General features: G+C 35.1%; 1 long non-coding RNA gene across 1 annotated transcript in view; it reads right to left on the minus strand.

Moving 5' to 3' along the window:
• Positions 1–18,062, minus strand: part of LOC118193506 (uncharacterized) — a 35,581-nt gene extending 17,519 nt beyond the window's left edge. The window contains exons 1-3 of the long non-coding RNA XR_015039831.1: positions 17,893–18,062; positions 15,826–15,929; positions 8,044–8,140 (exon numbers count right to left, since the gene is read on the minus strand). This is a non-coding gene — a long non-coding RNA (uncharacterized LOC118193506). The remainder of the gene's footprint in view (positions 1–8,043; positions 8,141–15,825; positions 15,930–17,892) is intronic.
• Between the last annotated feature and the right edge of the window lie 577 nt (positions 18,063–18,639).

Below are 18,639 nucleotides of genomic sequence, written 5' to 3' on the forward strand. Positions count from 1 at the left end.
GTTAGATACAATTCTGAAACTCCATCATTCTTACTTTACTCCAGTCACTTTACACTTTTTCCAATGACGTTTTGAAAGCTATGAATATGAGAAATGATTTTATGAAAGCACAGTTTTGCTCTGTTCACCTAAACAACCTTCTTTCTTTACGATAACACTAATCAGCCTTCCTCCTCCAAACTAGACCCCCCCCCCAAGTCCTGCTATTCTGCCTCAACGCGGCGGGGGATGTCACTGGGCGGAACGGGCGAAGTACGTCGGGAGCATAGCTCCTGGTAGGGCCACCCTAGGCGTGAAGGCCGTTCCAACATGCCCAGCCAAAGCATAGCAGGTGAAGATCCTTCAGAGGATTACCGTCTCGGTGATCAGATGTCACAATCCTGGAGTCCCAGTGATCTCTCCTCCTTTCTGCCTTCTCTCCTCTTCACTGTAACTTTTCCCGCTTTCCTTCTCCCATGTGGTTTCCTCTTCCGAGGTTCGGGCTCGTCATAAGAAACTGGAACAGCCCTGTCGCTAGTTCTTCGAGTGGCGAGAAAACCGCCCACGTGTTTGCCGTTCGTGGAGACCCGAGTCACTGGAAAGGAGGGTCCTGGTAGTTGAGGGGCGAGGTACTGTCCCCAACACACTGCTTTGGCCTCTGCTTCAGTTAAACGGGAGGCACCTTGTCATCCTCACGGGTGTCAATCGGCTGGTCACTAGTCCTTGGCTTGGGGACAAGCTCTCGGGAGTACCTGCTTTTGAGAAAGCCGACTGTGAGACTTCAGATTGCGTATAGGTCCGGCTAGCCCTGGCGTAGGAATCTGTGTCCCCTTGTTGGGCTCCATGGTGGGTGGGGCGGTGGGACCCGAATCTCTCTTAATTTAAATATGAATACTATGATACCTTCCTGCTCCAACAATGTACCCGATACTCCGACTGTGACTAAAAGACTAAGAAGTGACATAGAAAGCACTGCATCAGATGTACTTTGTCCACGTTTCTTAATTATAACCAGCTCTGAAGAATTCAAAAAATGTCACCCTTTCTAATAAACAAACATCTTTTGTCTTCTGTAGGAGAACTGAAAAATATTAAGAGACTTCGATCTGGAGACCTTTTGATAGAAACTGTGTCCGGAAAGCAATCTAATAATCTTTTGAAACTAACTAAATTAGGACAAGCAGATATTGTAGTTAAGCCACATAACACTCTAAATTCGTTCCGAGGAGTAATCTCTGAAATAGACTTACTGTCAGTAACTGAAGAGGAATTTGTTAAAGAGTTGGCAGATCAAAACGTGTGTGGAGCTCGTAGGATCAAAATACGGAAAGAAGGTCAACTCATTCACACTAAACATGTCATACTTACTTTCAAGTCTCCTAACCTGCCTAAAAACAACATCAAAGCTGGATACCTAAATTGTTCAGTCAGGCCATATATATTGAATCCAATGCGTTGCTTTCAATGTCAGCGCTTTGGACATGGAAAGACCTCTTGTCGCGGTAGCCTCACGTGCTCTCGGTGTTCCATCATAGGCCATGACAGTGAAGGCTGCTCTGCTGCCCTCTTGTGTCTAAACTGTAATAGCGAGCATCCAGCTTTTTCAAGATCATGTCCGAAATGGCAGACAGAAAAACAAATTCAAAACATTAAAGTTACACAAAAGATATCATTTGTAGAAGCCAAAAGACTTGTTCTCTGTAATCAGCCAAGACCTAATAAATCTTATGCATCCGCTACAAAATCATTCAGATCAGTATCAACGCAAACCACAATAACTGCACAGAAGAAAGAAGTAGATACTAGAAACCAAAAATCAGGGGAAAACCTGATGTTGAAAGTAGTACGCCAGTGACAGCGCCCAGAGGAAAACAGGATGTCCAACAGAACAAGCATAGAGATGGGATCAAAGAGAAAAATAAACAAAAACCCAGGACCCTCAGTCAAAGTTCCATCGCAAGCATGAGTTCAAGACGACTCAGACGAAATGGACGTTGAAGAAGGGTTATCCCTTCCGAAGCACCTTTTGCCTCGAAAGTCAAAACACCAACACCGCCAAAACAAGCATCAATAATGGGTACATTTATTTCGTGGAATTGCCAGGGTTTTCGTCAAAACCTGGATAACATCAAGAATTTAATAAACATCTATAAACCTGCCTGCCTTGCGCTTCAGGAGACCTTGTTAAAACCAAGCAGACATGCTAAGATACGGAGATATACAACAGTAAGAAAGGACAACCCGTCTGGGGATCGTGCCTGTGGTGGTGTGGGCCTTACCTATCACCTCCCACAATCACCCATACATTGACGACCTTTCTTCAAGCTGTGGCTATTCAGGTTAATTTACGCTTTTCAATCTCTATATGCACCATTTATTTACCCCCCCCCCACATGAGCATATTGATCAGCGAGAGTTGGACAGAATAATAGAGCAGCTTCCAGAACCTTTATTGCTTTTAGGTGACTGCAATGCCCATAGTACATTATGGGAAAGTAAGAACACTAATTCAAGGGGCCGGCAGATCGAACAATTACTGAAAGATCACTCTATTTGTCTCCTTAATAATGGAGAATACACTTACTTTCATCAATCGACTAGAACCTTTCATGCAATTGATCTGGTTTTTGGTTCTCCATCTCTACTACCTTTTTGCTCTTTCAGTGCAGGGAAGAATCTCTACGATAGTGACCACTTTCCAGTCATTGTAAATATTACAGGGAATTCAAAGATCTCAAGACAACCACGCTTACTTTACGATAAAGCTGATGGGGATCTTTTTGAATCTTGTGCTGTGCTGACTGAAGAAATGGTCAACGATGTGGACATTAATACTGCAGTAAAAATGATCTCTGATACTATTGTACAAGCTGCTGAACTCTCTATTCCGAAGTCCTCGACAAAGTTCCCAGAGTTCCCTAAACCCTGGTGGAACAATGATTGTCATAAAACTTCGAGAAAGCAAAAGAAAGCTTGGCGTATCTTTCGTCGATATCCAACACTGAAAAATCTTCTTGCCTTTAAAAAAGCTAAGGCGAATGCAAGAAAAGAGGCGGAAAAGCCAGAGAAAATCATAGGCAGCCTACGTGTCTACTATTACCTTCTCAATGTCTAGCAAACAGGTTTGGGAAAGAGTCCGCAAAGCCTCTGAACTCTATAATGATTATTCCTTTTCTGTTCTAGAAAAAGATGGAAAGTTGATTAGCTCTAGAGAGGAAATAGCCGATGCTTTAGGTAATACATTTGCTGCTGTATCTGGCGCTAGCAATTACTCAAAAGAGTTTCTGCTCGCAAAGATGCGCTTGGAAAGGATTCAAATCGTAACGCAGAATCTTATAATAAAGATCTCACCATGTTTGAATTAAGAAATGCAATATCTCGCACTGATAGGTCTTGCCCTGGTCCTGATGGCATAAGTTATCTGATTATAAAGCACCTGTCCTATGAATCTTTAGTGGTCCTTCTTGCTCTGTATAATAAGATATGGAAGGAACAAATTTTTCCTACTGCCTGGTGCAGGGCCTTTGTTATCCCTATAGTAAAACCGGCATGGACCCGAAAAATCCTTTAAATTATCGCCCCATTGCGCTCACTAGCTGGCTTTGCAAGATTATGGAAAAAATGGTAAATCACAGTCTCACCTACTATCTGGAGACTAATCATTGCCTATCGCCTTACCAAAGTGGTTTCCGTAAGAGAAGATCTTCACTTGATAATGCTCTGTTTTTAGAAACCGCAGTACCCAATGCATTTGTGAAAAGAAATCATGTGGTTTCAATCTTCTTTGACATGGTGTGGTGTGGTGTATTTAATTATGGCAAAGCACACTAGGGCTATCTGCCTAGGGGGAGGGATGCCTTTCGTGGAGGACTTTCTAAGGAAAACTGGCTCGTATACACGTTACACATGGGGAAAACCACGAAAACGCCCATGCAGCCAGCCCGTTCGCGGGATTCGAACCTCGGACCGAACTACCAGTGTTCAGCGACTTTACCGCTCGGCCGCTGGTGGGCCTTCTTTGACATGGAAAAGGTGTATGATAGAACTTGGCGCCATGTAACTCTTCATAACCTTTACAGCACTGGATTGCGAGGAAATCTACCCATCTTTATTCAAAACTTTTTGAAGGACCGCACTTTCCAAGTCAAGATTAGTTCGTTGCTTTCTCAAGTATTTGTACAACAAGAAGGTGTACCGCAAGGTTCAGTGTTCTGTGTCGCTCTTTTCGGCCCGAAAATTAATTCCATTTTAAGAGAACTTCCTCCCACAGTGCACGGTTCCCTGTATATTGATGATCTGATGATCTATTGTCAAGGTCAAGAATGAGATACATTGAGAGACAACTACAAATTGCTCTAAATAGAATCATAAAGTTGTCCAACAACAATGGTTTTAAATTTTCTAGCCAGAAGACAGTCTGCGTGCACTTCTGTCGCAAAAGAAATCTGCATCCTGATCTAGAGCTGCATCTTAACGGCTCTTTGATCCGCATTGAGCCAGAAGCAAAATTCTTAGGAATTATCTTTGACAGAAAGCTCATTTTCCTTCCGCATATCCTAAATCTAAAGAAAAAATGTGCTAAAACTCTCAACATACTGAAAGTCCTCAACAACCTCATGGGGAGCAGAACGTTGTTCTATGCTCCGCATTTATAGAGCTTTAATCCGTTCCAAACTTGACTGTGGCTGTGTTATCTACGGATCAGCAAGACCTTCTGTGCTCCTGATCCAGTCCACCATCAAGCGCTACGGATATGCTGTGGAGCCTTCAGAACATCTCCAGTCCAAAGTTTATATGTCATCTGTTTTGAACTTTCTTTGGAATTCAGACGCAAGCAGTTGTCCATTGATCTTCATTATAAAGTAATGTCACAGGCCGAACATCCTGTCCGACTCATGACATCTAATGAGTACTGGCGTCTTTACTATGCCCGTCCTTCATGTATCCCTCCTTTTGATCTTCGCATTCACTCATTGAAGAAATTAACCTAAATGATCTGCATCCCAAAAGCTTTGACCTTTTCGGTATTGCTCCCTGGCAAGAAGTGAACATTCACCTACTTAACATTTTTGGAGAACTAAAGAAAAGCAGTATCAATGATATCCATTACCAACAAATTTTCCTAGAGCATAGAAACAGTTATTCTAACTACAAAGCAATTTTTACTGGTGGCTCAAAGAATCATGACCAGGGCAGCTTTTGTTTGTGATAAAGAAATAAAGAGTAGTAAACTACAAAAGGCTGCATCTGTCTTTACTGCGGAAACTTTTGCCATTTTGAATGCCTTAATCTTTATCTCTAGGCAGAATAGCAGAAAGTTCATCATCTACTCTGACTCTATGAGTGCTCTTGAATCAATAAATACAAATACCACACACCCTTTGGTCTTAGAAATTTTAAAGGCACACCTCCGTTTGAGAAACGCAGGTTATTATATCGCGTACTGCTGGACACGCCGGCATCAAAGGCAATGAACTCGCCGATATTGCAGCAAAATCTGCTGATATAACCTCAGTAAACGATGCCCCTTTTACAGGCATACGGAATTACATTAGAACAAAGGTCTTGTTCAGGTGGCAAGAATTCTGAGAATGCCATACTCTGAACAAATGAAGGCAGGTAAAACCCAATTTGGAGTACTGGGAGTCGAGAGGGAACCGGAAGGAGGATGTACTACTGACTCTTACGAATTAGTCATTGCAGACTGACACATCAGTACCTGTTGAAAGGAGACAATGAGCCTATTTGTGGCACTTGCAACGTTCCCGTTTCAGTCAATCATATTTTAACCTGCTGTCCTGCTTTTAGTCAGAAACGTGAATTTTATTTTAACTCTACGAATGTTAACTTAACAGATCTCATTGGAAGAAACCCTCACATGAACCTCATAAGTTTTTTAAAAGACATCTCCTTTTACCATATGATTTGAACTACATTTTATCCTGCTCTACCTGTTGCTAGAGCACTTTTCAGTCATTTCTGCCTGGACATTTTAAAGTCATTTCTCCATGCCTTCACCAGTCTTTCACGTTCATTTCATCAATTCACTTGATACTTGTTTATGCATCTTGAATTTTACTCACCATTTGTCTGGTACTGGCGATAATACCCTACCAGTCCTAAGAAAGCACGTACTTCTGTTTTGGTTTTAGGTGTAGGATACTCCTTTACAGCCAGGATCTTTACTTCATCCGGGGTTCGTTGTTCTTGTCCCACAACATGGCCTAGGTATCTCACTTGATCTTGTGCAAATTTACATTATAACCCTCGAGGTTTTGTGCCATTTAAAAAACCAACCAACCAACCTCCAAACTAGAAGCCTGTAGCTTTTTTCTAAGTCTTTTGAAAATTGTGAATTTATTCTGATAAATAATTTCATTGTTTTCAAATATTAGTTTACAAGATTATTTTAAACATTTTCGTGGCCAATATAAGGATATTTATATTATATTTGAAAAATTTTACCAAGAATATATGAATTAGCAAATGCATAGCAAGGAAGATGTCATAGTCTTACAAACCAGAATTTTTGTTATGAAAAATGTTCAGAGCCTGTTTGTCTCTAAGAAGTGTTCTCATAAGAAATAAACTCAGAAATGCTTCTGTGTGTGTGTGTGATTATGGCAAAGCCTCGAGGGCTGTCTGCCTAAGAGGAGGGATGCCTTCGTGGAGGACTTTCTAAGGGAAACTGGCTCGTATACACGTTACACATGGGGAAAACCACGAAAACGCCCATGCAGCCAGCCCGTTCGCGGGATTCGAACCTCGGACCGAACTACCAGTGTTCAGCGACTTTACCGCTCGGCCGCTGGTGGGCCAGAAATGCTTCTAAAAAAAGATTAGCAGCTGAATTATGATACCATTTGTAGATCTAGAACACTGTAAAAATTTTTCAAATTAATAAAAATCGCGAAAGCACTTCTTTTTTTTTTTTTTTTTTTCTTTTTCTTTTTTTTTAGTAAATTCTTCCACTGCCATCTTTAGCATAACCACAGAATGTAATATCAACAAAGAAAATGCTGGTAAATTATTGCTGGGAAATCTTCCAGTAATAGTATTAAGGAATCCAGATATGGGATACTAAGAGACCTTTTCCAGAATTCATCGGTTTTAGATGTGAGGATTTGAGCGATGGCTTTGCAGTTTTACAATTCTCGGTGCTTGCAATGCTCTTAGCCATAGCACTTGCGAAAGACAATTTCCTGGCATAAAACATCTATTTTTCTATGACCTTCTCTTAAAAGCATTAAAATTCTCTTTATGGGGTCTACACATTGTAGCATATTTAAATTTTTGGACTGTACAATATTACTGCCTCGCCGAATTGGAGGTAGAACTTGGTTGAATGTTCCTTACCTCTCGGGAGCAGGGCAAATGGGAAGAATTCCCGTACTATACTGCGCGGTTCACTTAATTTTAGTTACTGCTCGCTGGACTGTCAGCGAAATAATCGCGCTGATAGATGTCTGGGGATGTGATAGCATCACCCTCAAAATTAGATAGAACTGTACAAGATACGAAATTATAGACAAATACAGACAAGGTTATCTGATGCTAGGTATTCCAGAAATATCGTTCAAATTAAAACTAAAGTTAAGACAAGTGCATATCGGCTTCAACGCGACAAGGGACTCGGTACCTTTTGAATTTTTTTTTTTAATTTAAGCATTTTCATCTACTTTTTATGAATATTATTAAATAGTTTTGTGAGACAAAATAATTTTAAGCTGAAAAAAATTTTTGCTAGTAATTTTTTTAATTTAAATTTTTGAAGAAAAATTTTACAATTAAAATGTTTTTCTTCTCTTACAATTTTCAATGTCTTCTCCCAGTTTTTTTATTGTATTTATTGGAGTGTTTTTTATAACTTCAAGGAATGATTTTGCAATTAATGAATTAGTTTCTGAGAAAAAAATACACTTTTATCTAAAATCTTTAAAACAGATATGTACATTTTCATTTCAAATAATTTTTCCTTTCAGTATTTTGCAAAACCCATCCTTGTTTCTATAAAGTATATAATTTTAAATAAGCAATAAAAATAATAAAAAAATTAGTCCATACCTGTATATGTTTTAGGACTTTAAGTAAAAGGATTTATTGAAAACAACGCAAAAGGTTTCTCATCTCAAAAGGTTCCAATCTCCCGCTGAACTAACAACTGCAAACAATAACAACTTATATAGCATAAATAATGTCATAAAAATAGTGTGGTATAATGAGATTATTACTTTGAAACCGAAATTATTACTTCGAAATATTATAATAATTTCGAATGATGCCCAAGAAGAACCAATATTTCCCATTCTGCTTCACTGCATATCTTTCAAAAAAGTAAAAAAAAAATCATCCAATTAATTTCCTTTATCATTTTTTTTTAAATGCGAAATGTTTATTTTACAAGCTAGGAAAATGTCGAAAGTTTGTAACCGATATATTTTTAGATATGAAATTTTAAAATTAATGGGCGTCAAAAAGTCTAAAAATATGAACGGTTTTCAAAAATTCTCACAAAATATTTTTTAGAAAAATTACGCTAAAAATTTCATTTAATTTTTTTTCCTTCACAGTGGTTGCAAACTATAATATTATGAGATTCTCACTTTATTTGTTAATGTTTGCAAAAAATCGTTTCAACTTTAAATTTGAAAAAAAAAAATCTAATCCTCTAAAAATCAAAAGCGTGACACCACATCCACAAGCAGTGTATGTACCAAGTTTGAGTTCTATATCTTATCGGGAAGCAGTTTAAAAGTCCATAACTATCTTTTAACCATAGCGACAAGCTCCAAGAGTGAAATAAATAACAGCTTATAAAATAATAATAATAATAATTAAAAAGCATATATTTTTCAGGAACCATTACGAAAGTTCAGGTACGAGTTGCGAAAGTACAGATTACAAAATTAACAACAGTAAACAACGTTAAAAATGTGTAAACATTATTAGAAATCTGCCTATTCGGAGACGGGATTGTTCACAGAGGCTTAGGTGTAAAGGGAAGGAAGACGGTGGTCTTCTGAACGGGTCCTAAAGACGAAACTCTTTCATGTCTCCTTTTTCTCCTCTTGCTAACAGCAGCTGTGCGAAGGAGCGTTGCATGTGAACGGGGCTTTAGAGAGGTCATGGGTTTTGCAGAATATGATTGTGGAAATTATTGACGCTATTATGTTTTGATTTTCTTCCATTACTTTTTTGTGCCCAGAAACTAGTCTAACATTTACAGGTTCATTTTCTAGAAAATTCTTAGCAGCGATTACTGATGCTTTGTGCCACTGATCTGAAGTTTTATGCAAGCTTTATGCATGACATGATAACGTGTGAATGACTTAATAATGAATGAGTCTAAGGCCCATATCACATGGCGTTTGTTTCACACGAACAACTGTTTCGGACAATTTTTCTGCCTAGTTTACTATTGAAAGACGTGCGACTTTTTCCTTCCTTTCGAAAAAAGTTAGAAGTTGTTCGTTTTCAACTAATCAGCTATCAGCGCCGAATGCTGTTAGCTTTTTTATAATGGAGAATCAGTTTCCCCTGTGTTAACCCCAAAGCGAGCTGTGGTGATTGGCTGTTGTGACAAAGCAGAAAAATTGTTCCAAACAGTTGTTCTTTCAAAACAAACTGACGTGTGATAGCAGCCTAAAACACCTTTCACTGATGCAGAAGGAGGAGGGAAAAGAACATAGCTGAAGCATAATGCTCCTTGTACACTTTTTGAATATGGGAACCAAGGAGCATGAGTCTTTAGCCACTCATGCCTAAACTTTCTTCTCGAATGGATAGCATCTGCTGCAAAATCATTGTTAAATATTTGCATAATCGCCTGTAGTAACGGCAACCGCCGTCAATAAAAGGAAGGAGGTGCTTTCCTTAGTGGCACCGCAGTTCATTTTAGTTCGAGCCAGAATAGACCTGCCCGGGGGAGAAGCCAGGGGATGAGAGATTCCGGTTCCCGTCTTGTTGCGGATCCAGTCCTGTTCCGGTCCTGATCGAGTCCTATTCCAGTTCCAGTCTGGCCGTTTAAGTCCAAAACCCGTAGGAGCGGAAGTCTGAATCCAGCGAATGGAGATATATGCCGAAAGGGCTAGATGGATTCTGTCTTTTAAAGGAAAGTGTTCTTCACCGTGCCGGCATAGCTGTTACTTTAAAGCACTTTGAATTATTCCCCCCAAGATGCTAAGTTTTCGTTTATGATGTTAAGTTTTCATCAGTGTTGAAGTTCCAGTTAAATAAACCTTTAAGTTTTAGACAAGGTTTTTGTGTTCTTCACAAAATTTTAGATTCGAAGTCAGATATATCACATAGGATTTAACGGAAAAGTCAACAATCATAATTTTCATCAGGTGTCCAACAACATTTTAATATTTCCATCTTTAGATGTGTGGCCATTGATGACAAACACCTTACCCATCTTCCCAAATCATGGTTGCAACATTCCTCGATGGTGTTACTACTACGGGATGTAGTCGGAAGCATGGCTTTACCTAAACTGGTAAGGAGAAGCAAAACGTTTTTGTTAATTCTTTCCCTTTCGCTTTCACTAATGTCTTCTGTTTTCTTCCTGTTCACTGCTGAAATTTAATGCCAAAATACCTGTTTGGAAATCAATGCCAAAAATCATATCATGGTGCTTAGGCTTTTCCAATGTTAGAGTTGACGAGCATTCATATCAAATTGGGTTAATACAGCTAAAAGCATTCAGAAATTATCGTAATATCCATGCGCATACATAGTCACTTATTTAATCAATAACATTCACAAAACAATCTTTGATTTCTGCCGCCTAACTAAAATTTAAATCTAAAACAAATTGTACAAAAAGGGCCTGTATAAAATATCTCCCGCATTTAAGCGAATGCTACTTAGCCAACTTTCAATCAAAATGTTTAAAAAGCATTTTTATACATTCTAAAATTAATACTTTTTTCATTATAGTGCTGTTACAAATGTAAATAAATTCTAGCTATGAATGAAGTAGATAGTCTGCCTCCGTATAAAGAATTAGAAGTGCAAAATGCCCATCATACATGCATTTAAACTCCTTCAGTGGTTATTTATATTCAAATTATTAATGAAGATCGCTACGATGTTTAGAAAATTTAAGAAAATGCAAGTGAATTTTCCTGTTTTAAGGTAAATTAATACAAAGAGATATTATTATATGTTTATGGGAAACTCTTGGAATTACAACCAGACATCCATTTCTTATTTATATCGTTTAAGGTGAATATAGGCAAAAGGATGTACCGACACTAAATGGCTTCGCCCGGGACTTAAATTTCCCCACGTAATTTGCATATGCAGACTGTGTAGAGATCCTGTTTATTATGTATATATTTTGAAATTTTTCTTGTATTAACTCAATATTTTGTATTTTATTATTATCATATTTCAACATCGTATGTATCAAAATTGTGTATAAAAGTTATCATTATTGCATTTACATGTATCTTATCTTGTATTTTATATGTCATGAAATAATTTGTCTGATAGATTCTTTGTCTTATTTGATGCAACAACACAAACATACCACACAGTATCCTCACGGCTCCTGTATCGTGCGCACTCACTGCTATGCCTCTCAAAGGCTTTGCGACTCACGGTCACCCCCTGTAACCACCTTTGACCTTACCTAATTGTCAAGAAACTTCAAAATCATGTGCCCACTGGGCTGTTTTATCAAGAGCCGGACAAGTTGCGCATCTGCGCGATATTTCAGCTATATCCGTGCAGACCAGACACTAGTGATGAGCCGGTACTACCGAACCGGGTATTTTGTAACGGGTACTGAAAATCGGTACATCCAAGTACCCGTTACTTCAGTACCGAAATCAGTACTTTTCGGTATTCGTTACTTCTGTACCGAAACGGGTACTTTTCGGTATTCGTTACTTCTGTACCGAAACGGGTACTTTTCGGTATTCGTTACTTCTGTACCGAAACGGGTGCTTTTCGGTATTCGTTACTTTGTAACGAAAATATGCGTCTCTTCTCGGTATTTCGGTATTCGTTACTGGAGGATCGATGAGGGTTCAGCTCACTTCGGTTTTGGTACGAGGACAGTAGTATCTGGTTGTATTTGCGAAATGGTGATATGCCCTTCTTGTGTCCATGAATGGCCTGCTCCTCAGACACTTCGGTAGTTGACATATTTTCTGATATTCAAAATCTTACTCCGTACAGATAAAATCAAACACGTGGTGACGTGGCAGAGTTCCTTCAGTGCGCAAAATCGTTAGCTGCGTATTTCGGTACTCCAAATCGTTACTAGGGTAAGTAGAGGAAAATGAGAGTTCTGGCTCGGGAGCTTTAGGGAGCGGGAGTTGAGGGAGCTCCCGAGAAGGAAGGCTGAGTCGTGGAAGGGAGGCTTATCTGAAAATGGAGACAGGGAGCCTTATCAGGAGGTGGATGGGAGATAAGGGTAGTTGCTACGTCACAGAAAAACGACGTGTGCTTAGGTTTTATTAATTTGGTGATTTAGGCATTGAGCAGTTATATGATAATGTGTACTTATTTATATTGAGTTCTTAAAAACGTATATCAAGTAGGTGTTTTAAGTGACTAATATAGTTCATTTCCTTAAACAGATATAAAATGAAATGTTTCCTTCACAGTATAACCTCTTCCGAAGATAATTATTTTCTTACTTGTATTTATTCTATGACTGAATATCTGCAAAACTGCTACATGTCATCACAATTTAATAAGAGATTATATTTTACTGATTTATCGGAGGTGATTTCCCTTCGTTAACAAATTTTTAGCCTTTGTGTTTTTTCTTCGTATTCCAACTGTTTTACTACGTATATGATGATTATCTCCTAGTTACCCTGAACGAGGATTATTTTCGAATTTAATGATTGAATGATCCTATACACTCAGAATTTTACCTTATTTCTTAAATCTTCTGTTCATAATATCACATATACTTTCCGTAATCTTCATTGCATTACTCATTCTTATTCCTAAATTCATTTTACCCAGAGTTTTTCAGACTTGTTAGGCAATACTTTTAACTTATTCGTTATATTTTATGAGTGTAATTACTAAAACACGCATTTTCGTGTATTATATTATTCAATGTTAGATGTAATTTTTAACTTTTTTCGTTCTTTTCAACGTTAGAGATCTTCAACATATTCTGTATTTTAACTTATTTCATACATTTTCTAATCATATAGATGACTTGTATTTAATTTTAGATGTAACATTTCTAGCTTGTTTTGTACATTTTAACCTTCACACTATTTAATATACTTTAATTTTAAACTTGTTTATTACAATTTCCTAACATATACCTAACTTATTTAATTCTAGATGTAAATTTTAACTCCTTTTCTGTTTTTTATTGTTTTTAGTTTCCAACATACTCTGAGTTTTAACTAATTTGCTATATTTTCACACTACGTACATGACTTTTACTTCATTTCTCTCATACATTTTAACCTTCATAATTTCCAATATAGTCCAAATTTTAACATAATTGCTATATTTTCACATGATATACCTGACTTTTATTTAATTTTAGGTGTAAATTTTAACTTCTTTTCTATATTTTAACGTTTTTAGTTTCCAACATACTAATTTGCTATATTTTTACACTATGTACATGACTTTCATTTAATTTATAGCTACTTTCATACGTTTTAAACTTCGTAATTTCAAATATACTTTACATTTTAGTTTAATTCCTATATTTTCTGACCATATATATGAGCTTTATTTCATTTTAGATGTAATTTTTAACTTGTTTCGTACATTTTAAACCTTCGTAAATTTTGAATTTTAAACTTTAATTTTAAACATTTTACTTTAATTTTAAACTTGTTTATTACAATTTCCTACCATATACCTAACTTATTTATTTCTAGATGTAAATTTTAACTCCTTTTCTGTTTTTTTACTGTTTTTAGTTTCCAACATATTAAGAATTTTAACTAATTTCTTATACTTTCACATGACTTTCATTTAATTTGTAACGACTTTCATACGTTTTAACACTGCTAATTTCGAACAGGCTCTTAATTTTAGCTTAATTCCTCTATTTTCTTGCCATGTATATGAGCTTTACTCAATTTTAGATATTATTGTTAACATGTTTCGTACATTTTATACCTTCGTAATTTTTAAAGTACTCTAATTTTGAACTTGTTTATTACATTTTCCTACCATACGCATGAACTTTACTTAATTTCAGATGTAATTTTCATACTTTTCTGACACTGGGTTTCTTTCTAGTTTCCAACATACTCTAAAATTTAACTCTGTTTTATAATTTTTGATTGTAATTGCGCTTGTGATTTTACTATTTCAGCTAAATTAACACGCTTAAATTTCTTAAACATAGAGATAGATTTCAATTAAGCATATTATTTTACAACCTTTAACTGTTATTCATATCCAATTCGTTGAATAGCCCTTACTTAATCCATATTTTATAGTACTATTTTAATTTGCCAATTCTACAATTTATCATTCTGTAGTACTCTTACCATGACTTATCCTACTACTTTACTTCATTATTAACTTCATTCGCATTTTCAAACTTTAAAATTTCCTGCGTATTCCGGCATTTCCTTTTAATTCTGAATACCCTTTATATCTGAATATATGTTTTTAAGCTCTTCAGTGTTACCAATGTTCAGTTTTGAATCTTGATTATCATTAAGCTAGTTTGATAGATTCCGAAATTTTAGAATGAAATCTCAACTTTCATCCATAATTTTAGACCCATATTCATTCTTTCATGTACTCGTACAAAATTCTTTCTTATTATTTTGAACGCTCAGTACCTCCTAATTCAGTAATTTGTACTAAATGAATGCATTCTACTTCACTTTAAATGTTTCGACTATGCAAATTTTCCTTTTATTACCTTTTCCTACACTAAGTATGGATATTTCTGCCTTCATGAATGATTTTCATGTGAAATTGGCGATTATTTAGGTTACATATCCAAAAGAAAGTCCTAATACATTTCCAGTTTTGAATAAAAAATGAAGGACAATCGATTTTACCCATTGGCTACGATTTCATCTCTTGAAAGTTTGTTTTATTGGTATACATTTATTTCTAACACATAGTACACATAGTGTTAACACATTTTTTTTATAACTTAGTCCAGTTCCAACTTAATTTCCCTAGACAATATCATATATAGTCTGTTTTTTTTTTATTTCTTAGAATAAAATGTTCTTTTCGCAAATGTCAGTTTGCATTAATTTATTTACCAATTTATTTTCTTATGAATGAAATCTTGGGAAGCACTTTACACAACATATATCATTACCAATATACCCATATTTACAGAAGGAACCAAAGAGAGAAAGAGTAAGAGACATTTTACCCAAATCTCCACTATAATTTCGAATATTTTAACCTTCTTCATCACAAATACAGAACTTTCTTCTCACAATACGTATCATAGCAGTTAAACATGCCTTACTAATGCACATTTGATGAGGAATAACCCCTTTTCAATTCAAAATTACACCCAAATAAGTGTTATGTTTTCTTATAATTGTACATATATGTTTGCATTGTAGGAACTTTCTATCCATTTTTGAGAACTGTAATTTGCTAAATATTACCTCTTTCTGAAAGAAAAACTCCAAACACCATATAAATCATTTAACTTTTCCTGTAGTATTACCACACTAGAGAATAACTATTTTAGAACTATTTTCTTAATATTAAGAACTAAATATGAAATAAGCATTTTTCACTGTAGAATATTTAAGGTTTTACCTAAATGAGGAAATAACCTTTACCGAATTTAAGTTATTAATTCAGAATTCCCAACAAATGTTTAGAAAATGTGTTGATAGAAAGCAATATATTTACCTAAGGTCATAACAAAGTCTATAACAGATTTTTATCGGCTCCAGGTTTTTATCGGCTCCAGATTTACTATCAGTGAGAAAAACTTGAAGTTCACTTTATCTACCCTTGTGAGTATACACAAAAAAGTCATGAATCATTCTGTAGTACAATTAGCATTTTAAATACATTTAATACTAAATAATTTTTATTAACTTTCAATTAGGATTTTTAAAAGAAAAGCATATTTATGCGACATATTATTAAATTACTCCCAAGCGTTGTTGAGGAAAATGTAATTAAATATCCACATACACATTAAGAAAATCCTACTCATTAGGAACATTAAAATCTTACCAATACTTTAAACGAAATGTAAAATATTGTAATGCATTAATATAAAACCTGAGTAACAAATCATTTCCTATAATCTGTATGCGATTAAAAAGACTTTTCTTATAACTTATCAACTTTTAAGAAGTAAGAGTAAGGTAACGAACCAACGTTATTAGAAATGTTCCTTTATTTTCTAAATCTACCCTTTTGTAGTAACGAGAAAATTCAGTCATACTCCTATTTTATTTTTATGTAGGCATGCGCATTTCTTCTAACAGACAAAAATCTGAAAATATATCACTTTTCCAAAGATTTAGCTTTAGACTTACTTTCATCGGAAAAGGAAAATAATTTTACTTAAAAAACAGGATATCTTCTACTCAAAGAACTTGAAACAATCACGATCACATCTATATGTAGCACTCAGTGATTTAGTTTCAAACCAAATTTTGATATTGTTTAATCATGCAAGCAACAATTTTCATCTTCGAGTTAAATTTTATACGACTGCAACAGATTTTTCAATGGCTTTCATGCTCACATTGCGTAAAAGACTTCTAGTTTTGACTATTTTAATTTCTAATATTGAGAAATACATTGATTATTTTCAGAAAACGTCATTTCACAATCATACTTTACCACTCTGAAACTTTTGAATAACACTTTCTACCATAACGACAACCAGATACTATATTATTTTTTTACAAAAACATGAATATTTTTTTTTCTAAATCCTCTTCTAGAGATACTAATAAATTCTGCTATAGAAAGAAGATTCAATTCCTATTATAACTCTATATGCTGTTTGCAAAGAGAAAAGACACTCTAGATGATAATATATCACCCATATATTTTTAAAAATTTAGAACAATTTCAGTAAAGCAAATTATCTACAGAGTTTTCGAATACGGATATATTTCTGAAAGAAACTGCCTAACATACCGCTCATTTACTTCTAAACCATTTAAGTAAAACCAATCAATTCATAAAATATTTGAATTTTCCATAAGGTTTAGTACATCTATACAGTTATTTAATTCATGAACTACTAAATTTTGAAAATAATAATAAAGAAAACATCACTATTTCAGAATTTAGGAAGAGATCTTCAATAATGAGAGTGAACATATACCGAACTTCATGCAAAATTTTTATCGTTTCATACCAAACATTTCACTATTTCGTAGATTCTAATAACATACCCCAATATTTTTCAAAGAATATATATCATTTCACATTAATTAGAGAGTGCCATACGAGTTTAATTGCAGGTGCTTACTGAATGACACTAAAACTTTCAAGGAAAAAATCAAATATTTTTCATCTTTCATGAAAATCTGTGAATAACAATAATATTTCATAAGAGCTAGAAGACTTAGTGCAATGAAACAGTATCAAAAATAGAAAACTATTTTCAAAATTTGAATTCCCATTGAACATTTTAGATATTCTTATGTAAAGTTATATCCGAAGTTATATCAATTCAGTCGAACTTGAAGACCAATCAAATGTACTACGTGATTTTACACATTTCTGGTACTTTTTCCCGAAAACAGAAGTTTATATTTTTCATACGCAAACTATTACAACGAATTAATGACATTTTATACTGCACAAAACTATTTTAAGTTCCATATTCGAAGGACACCATCCATAAATTTCACATAATACTATAGTTACACAATACAAACTATAAGAAAAGCTGAATAATCTATATTACATACAGAACAGAGACTACAATACTCAAGGACCTACTTAAAGAATACTTGAAACTTTTCAAAATTTTATATAATTCTATGCATATTTCATATATTAAGCACATTTCACGTTTTTAGAAATGTAGCATCACGCTTCCCAAGACAATGGCCAATGTATCCAACCTTATGAAAGTGAATCATCTAAAATAAGAAGGGGTAGTTTTATTATCTTCAACCGGTAAACAAGCGATTAGGGAAGTGAGGCCTGTTAAACAAGGATATGTACATATCCTAGTAGTGGTAGTTTAACAGGCGTCACTTTCCTAATCACTTGTTTACCGGTTGAAGATAATAAAACTACCCCTTCTTATTTTAGATGATTCACTTTCATAAGGTTGGATACATTGGCCATTGTCTTGGGAAGCGTGATGCTACATTTCTAAAAACGTGAAATGTGCTTAATATATGAAATATGCATAGAATTATATAAAATTTTGAAAAGTTTCAAGTATTCTTTAAGTAGGTCCTTGAGTATTGTAGTCTCTGTTCTGTATGTAATATAGATTATTCAGCTTTTCTTATAGTTTGTATTGTGTAACTATAGTATTATGTGAAATTTATGGATGGTGTCCTTCGAATATGGAACTTAAAATAGTTTTGTGCAGTATAAAATGTCATTAATTCGTTGTAATAGTTTGCGTATGAAAAATATAAACTTCTGTTTTCGGGAAAAAGTACCAGAAATGTGTAAAATCACGTAGTACATTTGATTGGTCTTCAAGTTCGACTGAATTGATATAACTTC

This window comes from Stegodyphus dumicola, chromosome 2 (assembly GCF_044657685.1).
Source record: "Stegodyphus dumicola isolate Sdum_Otavi_A_Nest chromosome 2, ASM4465768v1".
In the NCBI taxonomy this organism is placed as follows: domain Eukaryota; kingdom Metazoa; phylum Arthropoda; class Arachnida; order Araneae; family Eresidae; genus Stegodyphus; species Stegodyphus dumicola.